Source organism: Musa acuminata, chromosome BXJ1-4, assembly GCF_036884655.1.
Source record: "Musa acuminata AAA Group cultivar baxijiao chromosome BXJ1-4, Cavendish_Baxijiao_AAA, whole genome shotgun sequence".
NCBI classification, from domain to species: domain Eukaryota; kingdom Viridiplantae; phylum Streptophyta; class Magnoliopsida; order Zingiberales; family Musaceae; genus Musa; species Musa acuminata.
The window spans coordinates 27,728,681-27,738,250 of NC_088330.1; the positions used below are offsets into that span (position 1 = coordinate 27,728,681).

At 32.2% G+C, this 9,570-nt stretch overlaps 1 pseudogene; it reads left to right on the plus strand.

Annotated features, from left to right (window-relative positions):
- Nucleotides 1–1,445: 1,445 nt before the first annotated feature.
- LOC103981996 (protein argonaute MEL1-like) lies at nucleotides 1,446–4,032 on the plus strand (annotated as a pseudogene).
- Nucleotides 4,033–9,570: the final 5,538 nt, after the last annotated feature.

A 9,570-nucleotide genomic window follows, 5' to 3' on the forward strand; every position in this document is an offset into this window, starting at 1 on the left:
GTTTGTTGGACTCAATCATGAAATTGATCCCATGACATAGTGTATTTATACACCGTATGTCATTGATGTATCAATGTGGTGCTGATCGTAGACTGATCGTCATGAATCATATTTGTCCGAGGTAGCTCTTGAGACATATATTGGTAAATGTCAGAACTTCTACTTTCGCTACTGATCTGCTGTTCTGTATCATATTGTTGCTTAGAGAAGGATGACCAACTATCACCATATTGTTGTTGCCCGTATGATTCTCCATAATACGATGGCTGTGAATACGATGAACCTCTTTCTGTGTCTATATCATGTATGCTCTGTCGTATTTGTTCATATTCATCCATTGCCTTCCCTTCCCCTTCCCCTTCCGTGCATAAACTTGACCAGTACCTTGTCGAGTTCCACGATCTGAATCTTGAGTGGTATATGTAAAATATTTCTCCTCAGTCCATTCACCACCCTCAAGTTATGTAGACGAGACCAACGACTGCTCGGCATCACCGCCATCATCTGTCGAGGCACTGTTGTTCGTGTTGCTATCATATCTCTGGACCGAGTGAGAAAGAGAATGTGATTGTGAAGGTGTCTCGTCGTCCGACTCGATTATTTCTAATGATGCAACTGATGCTACTGCCTTCCCCTTTGGGTTAAATAGGGGAGAGAAGAATGGCTTAAATAGAATGAGAAAGGGCTCCAACGGTCAAATTGACTGTTGGAGCACTGTAGTACTACTATAGTGCACTAACGGTCGATTTCGACCGTTACCGAGCGATACCGGGTGGTAACAGTCGAAATTTCGATCGTTACCACCCGATATTATCCCGTATCGTTTGATACGAGGTTTTTTTTAATGTACCGCCCGATAGCAGGCGATCCGCGTACCGATAACCTGTCGGATCGATATATACCACCCATACCGGGTGGTACGATTCGGTATGACAGACCTTACTTTGAAGTGTGTTTCCTGACCTTGTCTTCGAGCTGGCACTGACAGCAGGCCAACCTACTTACCAATGGAGGTTTTTGCTTAGTGTGGCAATCTTGTGAATTTGTTCTGAGTGTTGATATCCATGGTTTCTTATGTATGTGTGAATGACTAGGTCTGCAAAATTGTTGAAGGATCAATTTTCAAAAAATGCTGAATGAAAAGAAAGTTACTGAATTATTGAGAGCAACATGTCAGCGGCCACCAGATAGGGAAAGAAGCATTTTGGAGGTGCCTTTTTTTCGCTGACTTGGTTATCTATTTAGTATTATAAATGTTAAATTTGATCAGCAAATAGTGCTCTCTATTAAAAAAATTAAACCATTCTGTCAGGTTATCTTTTTATCGGTTACTGTAATTTAGAGGACCGAGTGACTTATCTGCACTTGCTTATCTTCCTACATGTTATGATTTTCGAAATTTGCAGATGGTCCACCAAAACAATTACAATAATGATGATTTCACGATGGAGTTTGGCATCAAGATGAAGTATGAACTCACTTCTGTCGAACCTCGTGTTTTAGCTGCACCAAAGGTTGTTTTGGTATCATGTCTGAATGTGTATGCATATTATAAAAGCAATATATGTGCCTGTGTTATCCAACAGTTATGGCTATTATGCATATGCATGTATTCCGTGTAGTTGTACGTTGAACTGTAACATGGAACTGTCATGTTCTGGTTGGCAGCTGAAGTACCATGACTCAGGGCGAGAGAAATCCTGAGTCATGTTAATATGCTCTTTAAAATGATATACTCTGTTGTTAAAGTTGATCATATTATACTACTTTGTTTTAAGTTATAAAATTGTTGAACGAATTCTTTGTGGTTGTACAGAAAATGGTGAATGGTCGCGCTATTGAATATTGGACATGCTTGAGTTTTTCATCACGTTTAGGTAGGATGAAGTATTTCGGTTTTGTGGTGATCTGATTGCCATTTTTAATAGTGCTGGAATGGTTAGGAGTCTTTCTCTTAGCAATTTGTTGATAGTATTTGTTCATTATCATATGCTGCATATGACTTTTGTATGAACTCTGAAAGGTTATCAATCCAAGGCCTTTTGTTGATATTCGATCTGCTCGTTCTGATCATTTGGAATCTGCATTCCTAGACATCAGGAACCAATCCATGGAAACATTGCTATAATGGGAGTAGTTGACAAAAATATTCAGTTACTAATTGTGATTTTGCCCTAGATGCGAGGCTTTTATGGTATGTATTATATTCTATGTTTCTACATACGCTGGATTGTCCAAGTATAACATCTCATGGTATGTACTTTTCCATTTATTTTCAGAGGAAGGATCAAGCGAATATGTGAATCTGAGGTTGTAATTGTATCACAATGTTGCATGCCTGGACAGGTGTCTAGGTGTAACAAACAATATCTAGAAAATGTTACTCTAAAAATCAATGTGAAGGTCTGTTACTTTATGTCTATGGAGCTGATGTCACATATCCATTACCAGGCGAAGATTCTTCTCCATCCATCAGCAAGCAGTTCCTAAGAATGCAAGAAACCACCTTGAAGTTGGACTTGCTTACACTCACATGTTATAGTGCTTATTCTTATTTTTGTAAACTATTTTTTTTATGAAAGTGTCACAAAGTTTGTTATTCCGAAAGTGCTAAAAGAACTGCCATATACATTGTTGATTCAATTTAGCTCGTTGCATCTATTGATTAGCCTGAAGTTACCAAGTACGGAGGTCTATTTTCTGGTCAGCAACACAGGCAGGAAATGATCCAAGACCTGTTTACTGTTATCAAGGACACAAATGAAGGAACTCTTTATGGAGGGATGATAGGTAACTTTGCCCCATGTCAGTCTTGCCTTTTACAGGAATCAGAAACCCCACAGAATAATCTTTCACAGGTTACATATGAATTGATTGTATCATAATGACCTTTGTTTTCATTATATTGCTGAAAATTCCTTCTTATATGCAGGGACGGGGTAAGCAAAGGCCAATTTAGCCATGTCTTACTGTATGAAATGGATGTCATTAGAAAGGTGCTATTTATTGTTCTCAGTGTTGCTTTTAACCAAACATAATAAATGATTGATAGTTTCCTAACTAAACATTATAGGCCGGTGCCTCTTTGCAACAAGGTTACCTTCTGTAACATCTGTGGACGTTCAGAAGAGTCCCCACACTAGGCTTTTTCCCGAGGTCCACTGTAGTCGTGATTCGACAGATAGAAGCGGAAATACATTACCAGGTTGTTTATTCTGTTTCCATGATTTTAGCTGCTTGTAGGAACTAATTTGGAGTGGCAACTTTAGGAACTGTGGTTGAAAAGAAGATATGCTGTCCCACTGAGTTTGATTTCTATCTTTGTAGCCGTGCTGGCATACAGGTACTTTTGATGACAAGCAAAGGGGGCCTACAACCAAGAATGTTTTCTCAATTCTTGATAGATCCAACTGGTTGTTGCCTTGCACAGGGGACCAGCAGATCCACTCATTATCATGTTCTTATGGATGAAACTAAATTTTCTGCAGATGGTTTGCAGATGTTAACTCACAATTTGTATTATGTGTAAGTGACAATGATATGTTTAAAACAGTTTTAAACAGCCTTCTTAGTTAACTTATGCACATAATTATCTGCCTATTAAATTGAGTTATGCTTTGCTTTCGATCTGTCTCAGTAGGTAAGTTATGGACCTTTTCTTGTAGCTCCAGCTTGCTTACTCATCATTCCTGTCTTATAAGATGATGCACTTTCTTTTTGACAGTTCCACCAGCATATTGTGCCCATTTGGTTGGTACTACATGCAGGGCGAGCGCTCAGATGCTGGATCTTCTGGCAGAACAAGAGACAGGCCGGTGGAAGTGCAGCATCTTCCCCTAGTGAAGGATAATGTCAAGGTAGTAATGTTCTCCTGCTGAAGATCTATTTTGGGTTTTTTGTCTTGGCCAACCTGATATAGTCTGTGTTTTCTACACCTAGCTGGAAATATCAAATCTCTTTTGGTTTTTTGTCTTTTCTTTTGTCCCCAGTAACTTCTAACTTGGATCTTCTTGACAGATGCAAACTTTTTGAGACAGTGCAAACATATTTAAAGCTTTTGGTTACGTGAATATGTATACGACCTTGGAAAAATGAAATCATGATAAACTTTTTTCTTTTCAATGTATTGTTATACATTGGATGCATATTTATGTGAAGAGTCGCTGCTATTGTTGTTTTGATCATATATTTTTCCAAGTCTGAAGTAGGAAATCTGAGTATTTCATGTACATATCCATTCAAAATTGGACTTATTACTGTTTTGTCTTTTCTGTATTCATCATAAATTTGACTTATCCGTATCCATTATAAATTTGACTAATGGAAGGCTTTTAATTAGATCGTGTGATCATGAGTATTCATGCCTTCAACAAGGCAACAAATGCCACTTTAACTAATGTTTGTTCATTGCCAATCAGTCTTATGTACAAGATTATGGGCAGGTTGATCTTTTACGAGTTGCGTGGTTATTCTATCTTCTGATATAAATAAGAAGAGTATATTCTATGATATGCGATACAAGTATAAGATGAAAGGGAAATATAATATATATAATGATATATATATATATATATATATATATATATATATATATATATATATATATATATAATATAATGAGAAAGATGATATGTGATACAAGTATAAGATGACACGCACATCAAGTAGAAAGTTTCAAATCAAACATTTCACATTATTTTTTTATCAAAGGATAAGGGGCAAAGGTGAGATTTAAGATTTTATTATAAATTATAAAGATCATTATCAACTAAACTAATTAACAATCTTTGAGGAGCATGAGGATTTAAATCTTTGATAACTGAATTTGGTACATGATCACCAAATCAATATTTAAGATGCATATTAAGAATTAATTTTTTAAATTTTAAAAAAATATAATTTTTTTTTAGAAGGAATACACCAATGTAGGTCTGATTAAGGTTTCGGAAATGTGGATTTCGGTTTGGCAAAATCTAAAATCAAACTCAAACTGATAAGGGTCAAATTTGAAACTAGAATTGGAATTTTCGATTTCAGGCTCCACTAGTTTCGATCTGATTCGAGCCAATAAATTTTTAATATTTTTCAAAATAATTTATAATATAAAAATTTTATAATTTTATTTTTAAATAAAAAATTGATTTACATTCATAATGAGTGTAAATGTGTAATGATATAACAAAAATTAATATAAAATTAAGTAAAATTATAAATATTTAATTACTATCGATGTTATGCATTTCGATAATCTCTTTGGTTGATGTGTTGAATCAGAGGTTATTGTCTTCATTAATGATCTTTTAGTTTTGTTTTACCGTCTTTGTTTAATTATTGAATCTCAAATAGTTCATAGGTTATGCTCGTTTTGGTTTTACCGTCTTCATTCTTTTATGTTAAAGGCTTGCTCGACAACTACCATCGACATTAGAGTTGATAGTATTTATCTTATAATCTTTGCTAAGATTGAAAATGTTATTGTATATTATGCCTACTATTCTAGAATAGAAAATTTTATACCTATAGTATTGTCACCAAACTCAAAAGAAATTGTTTGTTACATATCGAGCTTGGAGTTCAAGCTTGAGGATCCCTGTAGTTTTTTTTTTGTTTACTTTGTATTAATAATTTTTCTCCCTTAAAGATTTTCTCAACCTTGCTAACATGATCAGTAAATACAAAAGTTTTGGAGCTACCATGTCTCTGCTATAGTTAGTACTATAATAGTCATATAAGTTAATGTTAAATTTTTCAATATATCTAATTTTATCACTAATATCAAAACTTTTGTAATAAATAGATAAATAAGAAAGTTCAATATATTTTTATCTCTTTCATCAATTCCTTCTTAATTTCTTTCATCGTTGTAAGTTGTGCATACTTGTATTTCCTTTTAAAGTTGTGCATTAATGGTAACCATAGAAAAATATCTATGTATTTTTTTAATGAAATCTCATAAAATAATGTGACTTGCATAATAATCAGGTATTTTTTTCTTTGAAGTATCTCTCAGATATGTTTTTATAATTCCAATCTTTAATATGAAAGGTTAGAACTATTTCCTTTTTGTCTTTTATTTGATTCATTGTCATCTTTTTTTTTTTTTCTATGAGTAAATAATTTGCCAAATTCATAGATCGAATTTGAATAGTCCATTTGTGAATAATTTGATAATTATTATTTTTGAATATTTTGCATTTTCATTTGGTTCATGTACTTTTTCCTTAAATAATCACCTAAACTATCTAATCCAATACATATGTAACTAAATAAACCAATGAAATTTCAAAAATATAATTTATCCGTTTTGATTTCATAGTCATTATTATCATATTTAAATCATTTTTATTTTGATATTCTTCTAATGCACCAATAATATTAATACAAACAACTAAAATATTATGTATAGTAGGATAATAAACACCATATAAAAGTATATATTGTATTGTTAAAACTTTTATAATTGTTAAAATTCTTTCACACGCATTCGAATGCTATATATATAAACTAATTTGGTTAATATTACTTATAATAAAATATGTAATAATAATTTTTTAATTCAAAAGATTCTTTAATTAATTCATATATAGAATTTCATTGGGTAGGAAAATGTTTTGGGCCTTTTGCTATTTAATTTATAAAATCTAGTTCATATTTTCATTACTTGTGGATGACCCCATAAGAATAAAATAACTTAGTTAATAGGAGAAATAAAAGTTTCAAAAAATCTCTAAGTTCATCTTATACACATAAATTCAAAACACAGCAAACACATCTAACATGAAAAAGAAAAAACCATGAAAAGCAAGTTGACAATCTTCTTGTAATTATGGAATACAAACGGTATTTGTCGTTGCATTATCAAAACCAATTAAAAACTTAAAAAATCAAATAATACTTTTTAAAATTATTTTATAGTTCTATAAATATTATCAGGTACATTGTTTATCAAAAACTCTAAAAACAATAATTTATTTTTACATGGTTCAATCAATATGTATCCAATGACAAGTGACTACCATTTAAGAGTGCATTTGCTAGTGACACTCCAAATATTAGTACAAATAAAAATATGATCATCTAAAGCTCAAAATAAAAATTATAAATTTTTTAAATAAAAAATATGTAAAGTACGAATAATAGTGATACGAGGAACTCGTTGTGTGAGATTTAAAGCCTCTTGATGGTAATAAAAAAACTTAAATTTTCATAAAAACTAAAAGATATGTAAATTGAAAGAAGGAGTATCACACCCTTTAAATTAACATATTTAAGAGGGATGATGATACCGGGGGGTAATGCAGAATAGATTTCGGAAGAAAGTTGATAGTAAGAAAGGAACGAACTGACGATAAATACTTTATAAGATCAAAAAGAAAGTTCATCACCAAGTTTAAAATTAGAAAGGGATACAAAAAGATTATCACCCCAAGGATAATAAATAAGGATATAGAACTAAAAACAAAAAATACCACTCAAGGACACATCCAAGATATACAAAGTTTAAAAAAGTACTCCAAGAAAGCTTCTGCCAATATCATAAGTTTCTAAAGTTCTTTCTAACCCCTAAATACCAAAATAAGTACTAGCACATGAAATAACCCTTCATGTATAGGAAATTTCAAAATTAACTATTTTATAATTGGTAACTAACTTCTTTAATTCATTCCTTGGTCATGAAGAAAAGTACTTTGAAACAACTATAACTTTATCCAAAGAATGTGCTCATGAGCTATCATATTTGAGTGGGTTGAGTTGAAAACTATAAAGCAACATTGTGAGCTGAAAAATATATCATATTATCAGCAAGATCCATATGAGCAGATTGTAGCAAATTAAGCACTCCTGTGTCAATCTCCCATAGTTGAAAAAGACTTCCTCAAGTCCTTGTTTGTTTCATCGACATGATTATGAAAAGGACTTATATCAACCACATTAAATGTTAGGGACACTCCATAATCTTCAAGCAGCTTGATCTTATAAGCATTTTTTCCAATTCTCTTAAGAACCTTGAATGTACTATCAACCTTTAGTTTTAAATTTTTAAATTTACTTAATGGAAACCTCTCCTTCCTTAGATGAATTCAGACTAAATCACCTACATTAAACTCCATATGTTTTCTGTGTTTGCTGGTAGCTTGCATGTACCTCTTATTTGCTTTTTTATAGTTGCTTTAACACCCTCATGCAGCTTCTTTATCTACTTAACTCTCTCATTAATATCTCAATTTAGATGTTGAATGAGGGTCCAAGTCCAAAGGACCAGTAGGATTAGCACTATAAGGAAACCTCTCCTTCCTTAGATGAATTCAGACCAAATCACCTACATTAAACTCCATATGTTTTCTGTGTTTGTTTGCAGCTTGCATGTACCTCTCATTTTGCTTTTCTATGGTTGCTTTAACACCCTCATGTAGCTTCTTTATCTGCTTAACTCTCTCATCAACATCTCCACTAAATTGCTTAGATGTCGAATGAGGGACCAAGTCCAAAGGACAAATAGGATTAGCACTATAAATAACTTTAAAAGGACTCTTACCAATGCTATGATGCATAGAATGATTGTAGGCAAACTCAATTTATGAAAGAATGAGATCTCATTGCTTAATATTTTTGCCAACATAGCTTCTAAGTAAGTTTCCCAAGCTTCTGTTCGTTACCTCAATATGTCAATCAGTTTGTGGATGATGTGAGCAGTTGAAATTCAAAGAAGTACCAAGTTTCCTCTAAAGAGTTCTTTAAAAATGATTAAAAAATTTAGAGTCTCGATCAAACATTATAGTTCTTAGAATATCATATAATTTAATAATTTTCTTAAAATATAAATCAACAATATGAAATGCATCATTTGATTTATTATAGGAAACAAAGCGAGTCATTTTAAAAAATCTATCAATAATAACTATGATAAAATCCTTGTTCCTTTGAGTTCTTGGTAGTCTTAAAACGAAATCAAGACTCACATCCTCCTAAGGAGCATTTGGCACTGGTAATGGAGTGTACAAATCAGAATTTTGACTTTTTATTTTTGTCAAATGACACACTCGATATTACTTTACATGTCTCTCTCCATATGTCTGAACATCTCAAGCTAATAGAAATTTGATTGAAAAAAAACTAGAGTTTTGTCCCTACCGAAATGTCCACCCATTACCATAAGCATCAACTAGAATTACTTATATCAAAGAACAAGATGGAACACATAATGTATTAGCTCGAAAAAGAAAATCATCAAAGATAGAAAATTATTGAAAGGAACCTGATTTATAATTCTGCCATATTGAACCAAAATTCATATCATTCTCGTAGAGATATTGAATGTGTCAAATACAACCACTTTAACTTCCATTGCTAGATTATGTGGCTCTATTGTAATTCATATCATAAAAGTTTATCATCTAAGGTTACTTTGGCAGCTACAAGTCAGATAAAACTTAAGGAGATGAATTACAAATAATATTCATCAAATTTTTTTAATTTATGCTAAGCAGTTCAATAATAGAATAACAACCATGATAATTATTAAACATTAATGCTAAGCAGTTCAATAATAAAATAATAACCATAATAATT